The 17,779-nt window shown below is 35.6% G+C and overlaps 1 protein-coding gene across 1 annotated transcript in view; it reads right to left on the bottom strand.

Moving 5' to 3' along the window:
- The window catches only part of LOC125234004, a 315,889-nt gene that overhangs the window by 243,523 nt on the left and 54,587 nt on the right, over positions 1-17,779 (bottom strand). Inside the window, exon 2 of the mRNA XM_048140185.1 lies at positions 5,070-5,105. The gene's annotated coding sequence lies outside the window, so the exon portion shown is untranslated. The remainder of the gene's footprint in view (positions 1-5,069; positions 5,106-17,779) is intronic.

Raw genomic sequence — 17,779 nt, 5'->3', positions numbered from 1 at the left:
GATAACTGATAAAAGATAAGTACATATATATTAAATGAAACTTTGTTTAGATGAATCAGATGAAATATTTTCTAGAGAGAAATAACTTGGGAATGCATAAGTTATTTTGCCAAAATTTACTACTGAATATGGCGGAAAAATCTGAATTTCGTCGCAAAATCCAAATTTGAGACGGACTTTAAATCGCTAAAATAGTCCGTATTTTCAAACTTTGAATGTATGTTACACTCTGTTACGGAAAAAAATCAAGCGGCAAAAAGATCCAGTGTGGATACGTCATATCATATGTTTTGTTTTGCATATCACCTGTTTATATCTAACTGCTATTTTTGGTACATGAATAAATGATTTTTATTTTTTATATTTCTTGTTCGACCAATGTCAATGTCCAAATGTCACGTTTCATTCAGAAACTCAAACTAGTCCACAAATCGCGTCAATCGACCGCCTTTAAAATAATTGGTCTATTAAATATAATGATATACGAGGCGATTCTAACTCACACTGATCATAAGGACATCCAAAAGATGTCATTCAGATATCGTTCATTTTCCTCGCGCTTATCTTAGGCACACTGGTCCCACCAAAGGCACTGGTCCCACCGCGATCTAGTAAACTATGAGCTATCGGCTATAAAAGCGAACAAAGATAAGCACTCCCGTGTAAATAAAAGAGACACGGCGATGTTTATAGTTACTCGCCCAGCGGTGAGCTATTAATATCGCTTTATCTCTTTTATTTGCATGGGAGTGCTTATCTTAGGTTCGTTTTTATAGCCGATAGCTCATAGCTTACTAGCTCGCGGTGGGACCAGTGCCCAAAGCGAGTAAGCGATGAGCAGTCGGCAATAGAAACGAACAAATATTCGCTCTCATGTGAACAAAAGAGAGCGAGCGATTTGTAGTTCATTGCTCGGCGACGAACTATAAACTCGCTCGCGCTATATTCGCGTTTATTTTATTTACACGGGAGCGACTGTCTTTTTCCCCTCACTAGCTCGGAAACACGTATTTTATCCTTTAATGCCAGTGGATAAAAACGCGTTTTATCCACTAGGGGGTAAAGTAATTTGACCTTGAATATAGTTAAATTAACTGCTTTAAAATTGATAAAAGTAGGTAAATCTAGTAATGAAGATGATTTACCACCTGTGGAACTACTGGAAGCAGAGATAAACGTATTTTTTGCGTTGTAGTTTCCTCGCTATAGTGAGGGGAAAAGTTTTGTGTTACACACGGGTGCAAATGTATTTTACTTCTCGTGTATTGAAAAACGAGCAAGTAAAAGGATTCTATAGTTGAACCACGAGCGACAATTCCACACTCGGCGTTAAAATACAACTTTGCCCCCTTGTATAACAAATAAGTAACTATTGTTCGTTTCCATCGCCGATAGTTTTTGTGGGACCAGTGACTTAAGTCACACCTTACGGCTCAGCCACGACATTGGTCTAAGCGCGACAGCGGTGAGCAGCGGGCATACATTGGAGCGAGACACAGCCATGGGACTTTTCATTCGCACGTATGGCTGCCTGTCACCGCTGTCGCGCTTAGACCAATGTCGTGGCTGGGCGCGGGCGTCCGAGACGCATGATGACTGAAAGATATCTCCGGATATCATTCTGATGTGAATGTAGGTTTGAATTGGCCTGATAGGTACCTACTTTTGTCTACCGGATAGAACACCGCTGAGATGATCCTGTTTAGATACAATTAAAAAGGTCATTAACATTAATTAACATTTATTTTGTTTGCCGCCTCCATTCATGATGTCGTTACTTGGCGCCAAAGATATTTATTTTTTTGTAAAATAAAATATTAAGTATCTCAATCAAGGATTGGCTTTTTATCTTATCTTTAATAGTCATTTCAAATTTATTGTGAATATAAATTGCTTATGAAACATCACAGGTTTGTGCGTTATGAAAAGGTTTAAACATTACATCTCATTTTACGGCATTTTTATTATATCTTAGGGTAAAATTTTATTGTATGTAACTATGACGTACTTACAATATTATAATCGTTGAATAGTTCATTTTGTAATAAGTTTTATATTTTGTGTGTGACTGATATTGAAAATAGGCCAGTGTCTTTGGGTTTTAATTAGTTATAAAATTAAGTAGTTTTAAACCAATTTCATGAGGAGAATACTTTTTGTAAACTTAATCTACATTCGATATTTTTTTTAATGTAGTTAATAAGCAGCAGGCGAGCCTTTTAATTATAAATTTAGGTTATTTATTGGTACCGATGTAGTTACTAACATATACAGCACATTTGTTTGTGGAGTATCCTTAATGTAAGTACCTACTATTGTGGATATTTATTTTAGTATGAATACAGAACACAAGATCAGGTTTGTCAGTTAATCTCTTTATTTACGTGTAGGTTTTTTCTTTAAATGCAAATGACTTTATCACATACATAAATGCACCTGTAAACACGTAATCGGGCGGCCAGCACAACTGGTTTAAAAAAAAACAACAGTTTAATACTTCGCCGACGAATGAACAAACGTAGAACTTATATATCGGGATTACATATTTTTAAAGGAAAAATGGAAAAATTCAACCAATTCAATTCAATTTGAATTTTTCCATTTTTCCTTTAATTTAAAAATATGTAATATCGCTCACAGACGTTTCTGCATGATGAAATAGTACATTTCGTTATAAGTGCGAGAAGTATGTCATTACTTCACGAGTCCCGAAACATTTTGCCACGAGCGGCACGCGAGTGGCAAATCTCGGGACGAGTGAAGAATGACATTCTCGCACGTGTGACGAACGACGTTTTTTAATACAGTTGCGAAAAAACACTACTACAACGAAATAAAACAATCCGAACTATCAATTTTCCCATGGACATTGACGGATTATTTGACAATTCAAAGGCGTACTTTTGAAGCTTTTAAACTTGCGTGCATATTTTCGAGTTTGCTATTCATCTAACATAATTTATTTCATGGGGTGACATAAAAACATAAACATTTACGATTTGGGACGATTCTTTAATGTACAACCACATTTTAATTTAATCGATCCATTTATGCCCCGACGTATTGCAAATAACGTAAAATAATTATGACAAATCGCGTAACATATTGAGGTTTTTGTACGTGCATTCAGTTAAAACATGGTAGACGCCTCTACTTTGACAGTAGAAGACGCGTTTCGTTCCAATCATGTTATGTTTACACGACTCATTATGACCGAATTTTCAAAGTATAAACCATTTTATAAATTATGTTTAGCATGACTAAAAATAAACAATTACATATGAAAATTAACGTTTTAAATATTAGGAACTTAATAGTATGTTTATAGTTTTATTCTGTCTTAGTAAACTAGACTAATATGAAAACAGCTCGGTAAGTAGTCGTAAAATGGAACGTATACTTCTTTTTACGCACTAGTTCGTAAAATACAACTTCTCGCACGCTAAACAGCCAAAAAACGGGCACTTTTTGAGCAACTGTATTAAAAAACAAATTTATATCATCGATCATCCTCCTTGCGTTATCCCAGCATTTGCCACGGCTCATGGGAGCCTGGGGTCCGCTTTGACAACTAATTTATATATTGAGGTTAAAACAATTTAAAGTTGCGAATAAGTGTGACTATTTTAATTTAATTTAATTTTAATTTATTTATTATTTAAGACAACAAATGGCCCACAATGGTTAGTACTTATACATTATTGAAGATTTAAAAGCTAGATAGATAGATAGATAGATGATTAATTTCACGAAAAAAATTACAATATAAGTTTGCGTTTCTGTACAAAAATATAAAAATTCCCATCATGATCGTCATAAAATTAAAAACTTAGAGATAACAGGAATAATATTAATAATAAATCATCATCAGCTTATTGCTATTTTGCTTCACATTGCAATGCCTGCAATTAAATCAAAAGGGTCTTTATTTTTATTTTATATCAATATGATATAACATTTATGACAATATGTCTTAACTTTCGTTTTAATTTTAGGTACACCAGAACCAAGACCAAAAATGGAGAACTAGTCAATCCAAACCAAATTAGAACAAAGGAATGTTAATTATTACCTTGATACGAAAACTATGGGCTCGAAAAAGCCCCGTTCAATGCATCGAACCCATCAAAGACTATCAAACGCCCAAAATTAGACCAAGATAAACAATGGATGATCCTTTGACATAATTCTGAGCTGAGCGATTTTTCTTCATCTAGGTACCAGAATGTGTTCTGTTCATCTACTTGAATGTGTTCAAACGAAATCGGACTCTTGTGTGTGTTCCAGAAGGAGTATTGTGGGAGTAGATTGTGTAAAATATTCAAGGAAAGCAGTCAATCTTCGTTTCAGCCGGACTAGCCGAACTGACAAACGTTGACGCTGCGTGGCAATTGAAATGCAGTCTGTCTCCGTCGCGCCACTGCAGAAGAGCGATAAGGAGAGCTAGCTGCGATACGCTTAAGGGGCTGACAACACCCATTGCGTAAAATTGATGTAACTTGCGCAGTTTTTTAAGACAAACTATTAGTCTTAGTAAGACAAGTAAATTATATGTTATTATTCATTGTTATTATATTTCAAAGAACATAGCCGTACTTGATACACGATTTAATGAAATCGGCTCGATAGAAAAAAATTGCAAAGATTGGTCTCGAGTTCGTCATTAAACGGTTGTGTGTCGTTCAATTATTCACTTAGTTGTCTTTAGTTAATATTATAATAACAAATATATACATATCTAAAACACTAACGAAACATTTTGCACAAATAATGCATATTTCTATTTTATTTTAATATTTTTCCGCACTTTTCGTACCTATCCGCCCTCTTTTAGTGACATCGCGCTCTCACTTACTCCCATACGATTAGACAGTGTACGCTAGCGTCAAGACCATTGGGTGCTGTCAGCGTCTTAAGCGATTATGACGTTGGATAGGTAAAGACATTTAAAGAATGTGTTTTTCAGACAAACCATTGAGTAGTCGTAAACTGTGGTATGTGTGAGGAATGCTTTTTGTCTAAGTCTCCGAGTGGAGTCGGATTTTGACGATTGCCCGTTTTGCACTTACGTGTTATTCTCTCCTTCATCTCAGCTTAACTTTGATCTGGAACAGAAAGCATTTATTTTTGAGTCGACATCAAAACAAGTTATTAGGCTTGCGTTATTAGTAACGATTTAGTTCATGTTAATAGATTCATAGCTTGGCTTGACTTTGAAATAAGTATCATAAAGATTCTTACTGAACTTACTGGCAATAGTGGCAATGCACTCGTAAAACATTTATGGAGTATGATTTTTGAATAAAAAAATGATTAAATATATAACGGTAGAGATTTTTTTTTTATCTAACATGAATATTAATATTACTGATTCTGTAACTGTGTCTCTTTTGTTTCCTTTATGTACAATAAACAGAGATGTACAAAATGGTTTTAAAAAAGCATTTAAATACAAAATGCAAAATACTTTTCAGATGAAAAATACCAAATAGTTTTGAGTTTTGTATTTCAAATGCTAAATGCAAAATAGGTATTTTCAAAATACTTTTTGAAAATAAAATACCTTTTGACCAAATCTCAGATATTTTTATTTATTTTCTGTATTAATAATCATGAGAAATAGAGTCACAATGCCGAACAAAAACGTCTAATAACATGGCACCTAATGAAAGTAATGAATGACATTTTGGTCATATTTATCAGTAGGCAATCAATAATAGTTATTGTATCTGTTATACAAGGGGGCAAAGTTGTATTTGAACGCCGAGTGTGGAATTGAAAAACGAGCAAGTGAAAGGATTCTATAGTTGAACCACGAGCGAAGCGAGTGGTTCGAGAATAGAATCCTGAACTAGCGAGTTTTTTAACACACGAGAAGTAAAATACATTTGCACCCGAGTGTAACACAAAACTTTTCTCCTCACTATAGCGAGGAAACTACAACGCAAAAAATGCGTTTGTCACTGCTTCCAGTAGTTCCACAGGTGGTAAATCATCTTTATTACTAGATTAGCCTACTTTTATCAATTTTAAAGCAGTTAATTTGACTTTATTCAAGGTCGAATTACTTTACCCACTAGTGGATAAAATGCGTTTTTACCCGCTGGTATTAGAGGACAAAACACGTGTTTCCGAGCTAGTGAGGGGAAAATAAAGTTATGTTATTTTATTTATTAATAACATAACAGAATTTATTGATCGCCTACTATTTGTAGGTACTATTATACCTACTCACTTAAATAATGTAAAAAAAACTAGACTAACGAAAAGAGAGCCATGGCTCCATTTTGTTGATTGTGCATCTAGTTCTTATATTTTACACCTGTATCACCTAAATGCTCTTTATTTATTTTCATTCTATAGCTTAGGATTTTTACAATAGGAATAATAACTCAACACTTAAAAGTAGGTAGGTAATTAAATCAAAATCAGTCATTAGCACTCAGCACCAGCAGTCCAGCAAACAATAAATCCGTTAAATCGTCGGCGTCAGTGGCGTCGCTTTCCATAGATAATATTCGTTTTCGTTTGACATTGACAGTGTCAAATTGACACTAGTCAGTCAGGCGCGCATGGCTAGCAGGCGCCTCTATCGGTCAAATTCGGCAATACAAGCGTCATTTGTTCACATTTTGTTTGACTGGTAATGTTGGCTAAACTTAATTTAATCATAAAATATTTTGCATTTTGAAATGCATATTCAAAATGCAAAATACATCTCAAAAATTATTTCAAATAAAATACAAAATGTTTTTTACTAAAAGGCATTTAAATGCAAAATACAAAATAGGTATTTTGCATTTTGTATTTGCATTTTAAATAGAAGTATTTCAAATAAATCGCATCTCTGACAATAAAGCTTATACATACATAGATACAATATTACTGAAACCAGTTAATAACCCTTAAAGTGTTTGTTTAACATTTAAAATCTACCTAGGTTACATAAATCTCAATTTAGATTCTTTGTCAGATATTCGCAAATCACGACCGATGAAAATTTGGAAATAAAGATTAGTATTATATATTACGATACAAGTGCGAAAAAAAGGAACTTCAGTATACAAACTTGAACTTGAAAACTTTTTCAGTACAGAGGGTGTTTTTTTACGCACTAGCGCGAGAAGTGGCTTCTTGTCAGGTCGAAGCTTCGGAGGGCCCTCTATACTGAAAAAAGTCGTATGATACACTTGCGAAAGGGAAATTCGTAACTCGTGTCGATTTGAAACTCCCTTCGGTCGTGTTTTAATTTAACGCCATTCGTTTCGAACTTCCTTTTTTACGCAGTTGTATCGTAATATACTATTATAGTAAAAAAAACATGTCTATTGTCTACTTATTATGTCATGGCATAGACGGAAGTAAACAATAAATAACAATTGCTTTTAATAGAACCGTGATTCTATTATAATTAGAACTTTGAATGTACTTCACAGCACTTTAATCCTTTGGCAGGCCGCCATTGACTCCCAATGGAAACCAATTCCTATTAGCCTTTTTCCTAACTACATTACGACATTAATTAGTCGTAAAATGTACAAATTATGAGCCAATCAATCTAGCTGCCTAGCCAACATGGCAATCGTAGCGAATGAGATGCACCTGTCACTGTCGCACTACCTAATATGGAGGAGTATGACCCACAGTTTTGCTCACCAAGCACCTTGGCTAGGCACTCTGGCCATGGGTCATTAGACAAACGGTTTTATAATGCAACGGTTGGTTAAACCGCCACAATATGGCATTAATTAGAACTATTCTGTCCTCTTTATGACAATTTAATCAGTGTCAATTCATGATCATGATGCTCAATCAATAAACTAATGTGAGTTTAATACAATGATTTGTATTGGTACCAAGCCTAGGAAGGTATCAATACAAGGTATGAACATACATTCATACAACATACATATACAGACCCAAATGTCATTAAAAGTAGGTACCTAAGGATAGGTCATAGTTGAATATTATTTTGTATGCTGCCGATGCCGACTGTGAAATGGATGGCGTAAATCTATATAAATACTACTTGCAATATAGTTTAAATAAAATTTAATATTAAATTAAATGAAAATACTCCACCAAAAGTACTCACTCGATGAAAAATATGATATTAATCAACAAACTGTCAAAAAAAGTGTGATTTCAATGTCAGGTTAAGTAGTTAATGGAGGTTACTTACCCGACTTGTTTGTCCAGTTCTAACATAGTACTAAACCACTAACCCAAGACTATCCAGTTCTCGCAAATCAATTTTAATTGCATCAAAATAAAGGTCCTAATACACTAACGGTATCCTAATTACTATTCGCAATAACTTACTAACTAGTTTAAAAAGACGGCCAGAAGAATTTTGACCCACAGTCTAAAATGGTTATCACCACACATTAATTATTATAATTATATAAATTAGAAAATTAATTTCAAAGTAAAATGTATCTATAGAAACAGAGCATAGACTGCCATCTTTCGACACAGGATAAATATATTTGAACCACATTTGGCAATTGGATTATTGAAACTTTACTTAAACTTAAAGCACGCATAAACCAAGAGTGTGGGGGCAACTGAAGGGGCGGCCCTTTACATCCGGTGCCCTGAGCGGTCGTCCTACCACGCCCTACCCTAACGCCGCCAGTGCTACTTAGGTAAGCTAGGCTGATCAGCGAATACATAATGTTTTGTGAATAGTACAAGGAAACCGGAGCGTGCCACGCAGCGGTGGTCCAATATGGACGAGCGTCCATATCGCCAACTTAAATCCGCCTTATCAAACTCCTTATCACATAGAGCTAAGGTGTACTTCACCTTGATCGGTGCCAAACACTTGGCCGCTGTAACCGGTCGCATGCATATGATGACATTACCTTTGAAACGATAAAGGATATAACTGCTTATGTGTTCCATGGATAGTTCAGGCGTTTTTTCTAAGTTGGCTAACAGCTAACAGACGCCCGCCTAGACGCCTTATTTTATAAGCTGTGAGACGTGTGCTGAATGCTTATACTGATTGATTTAAATTTCAAAGTCGCGCTGAAATTATTTAGTGATGAAAAATTTTTCATCATATCAATCAACTAAACATGCGATACAAATGGGGTTGGAAGTGTTGGAACGAGAGTCCGTTATGTGGCTGCGGCCTTGAGGATCAAACTACCCAGCACATAGTCGAACGATGCGCTATGAAACGTTTCCAAGGCAGCCCGGTGGATCTCTATACCAATTTGACACCTGACGCGATCGGTTGATTGCGTAACCTGGATGTCGACTTGTAATATTAATTGTCTACAAGTATACGCCATACGCTTAAAATAATGAGACTAAAAGTCGACGGCTTCGTATGAAGTCACACTGAATTCCTTAAAATGCTTTAAATGTTTATAGAATTTCCTATTATATGAGATACAATAATGACTGGTTTACAAAACCTGTTATTCTTCGAAAGTCGCGAAACATACTTGATTCTCCACTTTATATTGCACATTACATGGCGACCCTGCCCTGTCACAATTGAAATATTTACGTCTATTATCAAACAATAACATACAATTGAAAATATCATAAATGTCGTCGATAAAATATCTAAAATCAATTCACATAGGTGCACCTACTTGGAAATCTGGAAATGCGCATAAATTCCCTGTCGCACAATAAGGAAATTACTGACCATAAGTCTGCCAGTCACATAACTTATATCCGTGTTTCCTTAATGACTGCATACGCTCATATTGACTAAAGAATGCGTGTATCACTTTGTCTTCTACTGTGGCGCCACCATCGACTATATACCAATATAAAAAATAACACTTGGCAGTAGTCAATACTTTGGTCCAAGATTCGTAGGTTTAAGAAATAAGGTTTACATTTTATTGGCCCTTGCAGTTACAAAAGGTAGAAGAGTTTGCAAAAGTTCTACGCGACACGACTTCGTTGCAAACAGACCCGATGTATTGGCTCATTTCGAAGCCGGCCCTCTCATACAAATTGCATATTAAACGTGGTTTAAACGCTGCTTTTCCTTTTTACATTTGTCATTCCGGCCTGTTTAGTTTACGGCGGGATGGCTCGGATTAAATTTTGCAAATTGTCTGTACGTGTAGTGAATGCTAATCGGTATTGAGTCGTCAGTGAAGGAATTATTGTTTGATAAAGTAATTGATTAAACATTAAGCAGTTGAATGTATTCTTTGTAAGAAACAGTACAATCATAAATTATTAATTTTAAACTGACGTATAAATATTTAAGATACGTATGATAAGTTTTAGATTGAATATTCTCCAAAACAGAGATATTAATAGATATAAGAATAACATGTTCTGAAGTCAGAATCAGTAAATACTCACTTACTTAATATGACATCTATATTGTATAATAGCTAGGTAGCTAATAAAAGATTTGCTAAACAGTTTTATCGCATAGCTTACATCTTGACGGGATTGGATTATGTTCTTAGGCGCCATATTTTAAGATTAATCAAGATATTATTATCACTTTTATCGCACTGCCCTTTACAAAAATATCAGATTTTCTTTGGTTTGGTCTATTGGCCTCATAAAGTGGGTTTAATATTTATTGCGCTGAATTAATTTCTTAGATTCTGCCTCTTTTTGTAGAATACGGTCAAGAAATCAGCAAAATGTCAGCAATAATTTGTAACATTATCCACCTTTGGTGCACCGACAGAATATTTTAACCTTAACACGACTCTTAAAGCATTATATCGATATAAAAATAGTATGTTTTAAATGAGTTTAATCTTATAAAATAATGTCATTAAAATGCATGTGATGGCTTATTTTTCTGTGATACAAAAACAATAGAAATCCGTTTGACATTCAGTATCGTGTTCTAATTCGAAAAAAGTAGAAGAATACAACACAGTTAGGTTAGACTAGCCGTCATGTAAAGTAGGGCTGTTCTGAAATGGGGCGGTTCAATGATGACCCGGATTGGATGCGGCTGAACGAAAATCCGCTGGAATGTATTCAGGGTGGCTAGCCGAATGGCACAATCGCTCACGAAACGCTCACGAAACGAAGCGCTAGTAGATATCTATCTCTATCGCGCTTGCGTATTGGCGCGACAGAGCCAGCGGCGTATCGCTTTCGTTTGGCGTCGGAGAAATGCCATTCGGCTACGGGGCCTGTACTATATAATTTTCAAAAGCGGCCAGATTTTTGACTTACGCTTGCTTCAAATTTTAATATGCTAAAAAAGCTCTAAATACGATTGTGTGTCAAACAAAAACGTTATTTCTGGGGCTATAATATCCGATTCACGTCGTTTCTAGAGCTAATTTTTGACGTTTACAAGTTCGAATCAAGCCGTATATATCACACCATCTTTTGTTTGTAATCCAGTTCCGGAAAGCTATCATGTCACGTCTGAAGAGTGTAAAGTGATGCGCAGTGTCACGTTGCGTCTGGCCACACCAGTCGATTCTAATGAGAGGTAGCCGAGTTTTTAACAAATATTTTTGTTATTCTTATACAGTTTAAGGTAAAGTAAGTAAAAGAGCCTTCATTACCAGGGACTAAATATAGTTTAGTTTCCTTGATGAACTTCACTCCGCCCTTGGTAGTAAAGGGGGTATGTAACGGTCGAATGATTTGCTATATAACGAGTGTGGCGATAACTAATTGACCAGTTTACTTCTCTCAGAATTATCTAAGAGAAGAAAAGTAGTCGAAAATTATTATCGAACTTTACGTTTAATTTGTTATTGCGACAGTCGTTCGTATGAATGTAGCCTTCCTTTCCTAATGGATCCTAATACTCTCTATGAAATACGGAGGAATTTCAATTGTAATTTATTTCAAAAACGATTCATTTTTCTCGATCCTCTGCCAGTTAGGTCTGGAGTTTTTTTTTTCTGATGTCATCATCCTAGCGTTCTACAGGTTTTCTTTTCTTGTTTGGCGATGCCCTTTCCACGATGAAGCTGTTGTTCAATCATAATTCAATATAATCGGCAAGTTGCGCAAATAGCATAAAGCATGTTCTATAGCAGCTCAGGGCCTCTAGCCAAACGTACAATCGTTGACGCTCCGTAGCGAGCGATATGCAACTGGCCCTCGCGCACCAATACCCTCCTAAGTCCCCGTGTACAAATCTTTGTACATATTCTAGGATATTCTTAAATATAATATAGGATATTCTTACACAGATTGACTGAGTCCATAAGGTTTGTGTTAGGGGTACAGTCAAGTGCAAAAATACGTATCGATTTTATCCGCTCAAAAATATGTACCGAGACCTTATTCCGCCGACATAAAGTGCCATGGGACATATTTTTGATAAGTTGTACGCACCCATATTTTTACACTTGACTGTACCTGAACAACGATATATGTAAAAACTGTGAAATAAAATGGACCGTTCAAACGTTGAGTGACTTTTGATATCATATGTCCTTTTTATTTCATCATCATCATCAATCATTTAAGAGTTGGACTCTTGTCGGTGGAGCAACTTCCGTGAGTGTCGGTCTTCTGCCTTCCTTTTGACTTCCTCATACTACACAACGTTGATTTTTTCCTTTATTTGGGTCATATACGCTCCTTGGTCTCTTCCTTTGCCTTCTTGCCTCAATTATTTCTTCTAGTATATTTTTAATGAATTCGTCGTGTCGTATCAGGTGCCCAAGCATTTTCCTTTCTATTTCACCCTGTATAATATCCATATACGAAACAAATATTTTTGCTCATCAAGTCATTACAAAAGTATCTGCCATAACGGGATTCGAATCAAGGACTAGTATTTAATGATATGTGCCAGGACTGCCAGGACCATCAGCTTAGAAGGCAACAGGTTATACACTAGGTCAGACCGTCGCGATACGTTGAGAGTTCCTAATTCAAAAACAAAAGAAAATGTTGTAGGGTCTCAGAGGGATATAGGAGAGCGATACAAAATACAAAATCATTTATTCAGCAAATAGGCCACGGGGGCACTTTTACATGTCAACATTACAAAGTATTCATTAAAATTAAACAAATTAAATTAATAGAAATATTAACAATTAAAAATATCTAAATATATAAAAGAAGAAGCTGACTGACTGACTGACTGACTGACTGACATATCAACGCACAGCCGAAACCGCTGGTCCTAGAGATTTCAAATTTGGCACGTAGGTCCCTTATGTAGTGTAGAGGAGCACTAAGAAAGGATTTTCCAAAATTCACCTCCTAAGGGGGTCAAATGGGGGTTCAAAGTTTGTATGGGAAAACAAGATTAGTTTGACTATTTTATTCGAAACTTCACAGGAAGATTCCTTAAGACATATTACTGAATACGTGTTTCAGGTTTTTTGTAAATTTAACCCCTAAAAGGGTGAAAAGGGGGTGATAAAGTCAAAAAATCAATATGGGTATCGTTTTTATGGTTTATCGGGTCGCTGATCACGATAAATACAACGTTTTTTAAATCTAACGAGGCGGAAGTGAAATACCTTCTCCCCTGTTGTGGTGCAATGGGGTTTAAATATCAAAAATATATATAAAAGAAGATATTGACTGACTGACTGACATATCAACGCACAGCCGAAACCGCTGGTCCTAGATATGTCAAATTTGGCACGTAGGTTCCTTATATAGTGTAGAGGAGCACTAAGAAAGGATTTTTCAAAATTCGCCTCCTAAGGGGCTCAAATGGGGGTTCAAAGTTTGTATGGGGAAACAAGATTAGTTTGACTATTTTATACGAAACTTCACAGGAGGATTCCTAAAGACATATGACTAAATAAATGTTTCAGGTTTTTTGAAAATTGGACCCCTAAAGGGGTGCAAAGGGGGTAAAGTCAAAAACACAATATGGGTATCGTTTTTATGGTTTATCGGGTCGCTGATCACGATAAATACAACGATTTTAAAATCTAATGAGGTGGAAAATAAATTTTCTCCCCTGTTGTAGTGCAATAGAGTTAAAATATCCAAAATAGCCATAAGAGGAGCACTAAGAAAGGATTTTTCAAAGTACACCTCCTAGCATGATAATTTGACAGGGGCAAGGACAGGGACAGGGATAGGGACAGGGACAGGGACAGGGACAGGGACAGGGACAGGGACAGGGACAGGGACAGGGACAGGGACAGGGACAGGAACGGGATAGGGTTACGGTTAGGGATAGGGATAGGGATAGGGATATGGATAGAAATAGGAATAGGGGACGGGGATAGGGATAGGGGAGGGACGGGGATAGGGATAGGGATATGGATAGGTATAGATAGGGATAGGGATAGAAATAGGGATAGGAATAGGGGACGGAGACGGGGATAGGGATAGCGGAGGGACGGGGATAGGGATAGGGATAGGGATAGAAATAGGGATAGAAATAGGAATAGGGGAGGGACGGGGATAGGGATAGGGATAGGGATCGGGATAGGGATAGGGATAGGTATAGATAGGGATAGGGATAGAAATAGGGATAGGAATAGGGGACGGGGACGGGGACGGTGATAGGGACGGGGACAAGGACGGGACGGGGACGGGGACGAGGACAAGGATAGAGATAGGGACGGGGATAACAATAGGGATTGGGGTCGGAATAATCGGTCGGCAATCGATATCTAGGCAGTGTAAAATGCAGGTGGCTCAGTGGGAAGGGATTAGTAAGTAGGCATCGGCGAGTATCCTGCATCCGTGATAACTATTATATTCAATGTGCTGTAAGAAGATCGTTGTTTGCTTGCCTTTTATATGTTTACGTTTGCAATAAGTATAAGCAAAATGGAAAAAAATGTAAGCGATAATGCAAGGAAGAACTTTTTACCCTACCGACCATAGCGTCGAGATACTGGCTATGTGGGTTGTATGAAGTTTCCCCAGTATAAATATTTATATAGGTAAATTCATACATATTCGTACCTACTACCTACGCTGTGGTCGCTGTGTAACAATTCTACAATCATTGCAAGAATTTCTTTTAAAACAATAGTAGTATGTGTAAGGTACAGTCAGCCAAAAAGCAGTGTAAGGTTCTTGGCTGACCGTACAGCAAATAGATCAGTTACAATGACCCCCCAGTCGAGAATTGCCCCGCTTTACCTTAATCGAAATAATCGCGGACAGATGTACCTACAAAGAAACCTACGGATCCAAATGAAAATCTTATTTTTTGTAAACGTCTCAATAAGAATACTTTTATTACGCGGGCGAAGCCGCGGGTAAAAGCTAGTTAATCATAAGCAAAGTAGCTATACACTGATATAGAGTTAGAAATGTATGAAGTCTCTAAATGTCATATTATAACTAACTATAATTAATACATAAAGAAAGCACAAACAGATACAAAGAAAAAAGAAGAAAGAAGAAATATATAATATAAAAGAAATATAGATAAAGAGAGACAACTACGATACGCAACTAGCGTCAACTACTGTACTCTTGGCTACTGGCCCAGCTCAGCACTAAGCCTGTGTTTGCTCGGGCACTAAATATGTTGTTATTGAGTGTTTGTGTTTGTACTACTCTCATATTAATGCGGGCATCCGGGGATGGTGAAATTGCTGTCTGGCTATTCATAGTTGTCTTGTAATATTTGTAAAAACTAGATGAATGATTGATTAAGTTTAAACGCTAAAAAAAAGTAATTTAGTAGTAGTAATTTGATAAATACAACTACATGTATTAATCAAAATCTAGGCAGGTGACTTTGTTCTTTTAACACGTACAATATGCAGCAGATTTTAAACTTATATGCCGGTATACTCAGTTTTTGTAAGTGTTCAGTATAATTTATCTTCCTAAATAAATTGACCCTATATCTTTTAATGACGCGATAGACGATAAAATATGAGGCCGTCCCTATCGCACTATTAGTAAGTGCGATAGGGACGGCCAGATGTTTTATCATTTATCGCGCAACCATGCTTCCCGTGCTGTTCTGAGTAAAATTTCAGTTTATTTCAAAAATAATTTGTGTAATATTTAATTCTGTTTTGTGTCTAAGAAAGGAGCATTATTTCTGACTTTACCTATATGTAAGGGAAATGTATTAGGTACATCTATCTCTAAAAAAATTGATTTCAACGAACAGTTGCTCAACATCACTAAGAGCATCAAAACCATTGCACCATGCTATCGGCAAATCTAAAAATACTTCCGTACTAACAAAATTTTATTGCCTTTTAACATCTTTGATTTTATCGAAAACTTAAAGATACATTAAACCGCTTCTATTCACAAGTAGAAAAGTCAAATAAGACTGCAAAGTTATCTTGGTTTTGCTAGTATAGATTATCTGAAGGATAAATAGTATGGCACACAGACATGACAAAGCCAACTTCGAGTTCATTAAGAGCTATAGGGTCAATATGTACCCATTAAAGTCTTGTGCACCCACGTATATAAAATAACCATTTTGGACTCTGATGTGGGGTGATAAGGGATATGCGGTTGATATTATCTTGGGCTATAAAGACGATGTGCCAATAGGTTATGTCATAATGTTTACAGTAATGAAATATAAGGGTCAAGCGTGATCGGTTTTAAAAAAGTTGGGGTTTTCTAATCCAAAGTAACGCACAGCATTTCGTTTAAAAATACGGACGTTAATATTAAGCGATTGAATTGAAATGCGGAACGCACAATAACAATGGTGACGTGAGATTTTTCCAAATTGACAACATCTTATCCCGCGTGAACTCCTACATGCCTGAAGAGGGGCCTCCAAATGGGCCCGAAACATGTCGCAGCAGTCTTAGCGATATAATAACGTGAGTATGACCTTTATATTTATTTGTACTTATACTTCTATTCGAATTAAATTAAAATGTATAGGTAACTCTTATACAGTATGTAAACTAACGAAAACCATTAAATTTACTGTAACCCGTAAATGTCCAGGTGATACTGAGAAACTTTTACTATGGGATCAACCCCGAAATCACGAAAATATCTTCTGACAGTTTCATAGGTAGTTTTATTTTATAGTAAGTATTTCCTATGGGAGAGTAAATTTTTATTTCGCGTTTTGGGTGTTGGTCCCATAGTAAAAGTTTCTCAGTATCACCTGGACATTTACGGGTTACAGTAAATGGTTTTCGTTAGTTTACATACTGTATATACTTAATCAATTTTCTGGACTCAATGGCACTTGTTTTGGTGTTCTGCTACTACTTGTAACTCAATTTAATTAATTAGTACAGATTTATTTCCACTAGAATATATCTCATATTCATAATTATATTTATTTATTCATAAAATTAAAAATTTTACATGTCAAAGTTGAAGTTAAATTATCATAATTAGGATACAATACAATATTACATTTTAAGAATAGAAAGTACTCTCAAACAAATTTTATAATTAATTTTAAATAAAAAATAAGATGTCGAACAATAATAAATAAAAATAATATGTAATTGTATTAAACATTAAAAAGCATTATTATTATAATATTCGGAGATGTCATAAAAAGCATTAATAGTCAGCTATTCCCTTAATTTATCATAGAATTTATTCATTGAGATTTCTTTGCATCTGAACGTCTGTTTTAAAATTCTACATTTTGATAATTTTGTTTTAAATATTTTTTATCCGAAAAATTCTCCTTTTTCCAATTTAACCCTGAAACCGATACATCGGCATCGGAAGATCAAATTAATTAGTACCCCTTTAAAAATCAAACAGTTTTTATGGACGAACCCATATGGCGTATACAGTCAACAACACAGCTGTAAATACAAAGTGTCAAAATTATGTATACAAAACTTTATTACCTGTACATTAAGATGTGTATACAACTATACATGTTTTTGGCACTTTGTATTTACAG

The sequence above is a fragment of the Leguminivora glycinivorella genome, chromosome 15 (genome assembly GCF_023078275.1).
Source record: "Leguminivora glycinivorella isolate SPB_JAAS2020 chromosome 15, LegGlyc_1.1, whole genome shotgun sequence".
Lineage (NCBI taxonomy): Eukaryota > Metazoa > Arthropoda > Insecta > Lepidoptera > Tortricidae > Leguminivora > Leguminivora glycinivorella.
Note: the sequence above shows the minus strand (reverse complement) of the source record. Positions and strands in the feature narration are given on the sequence as shown.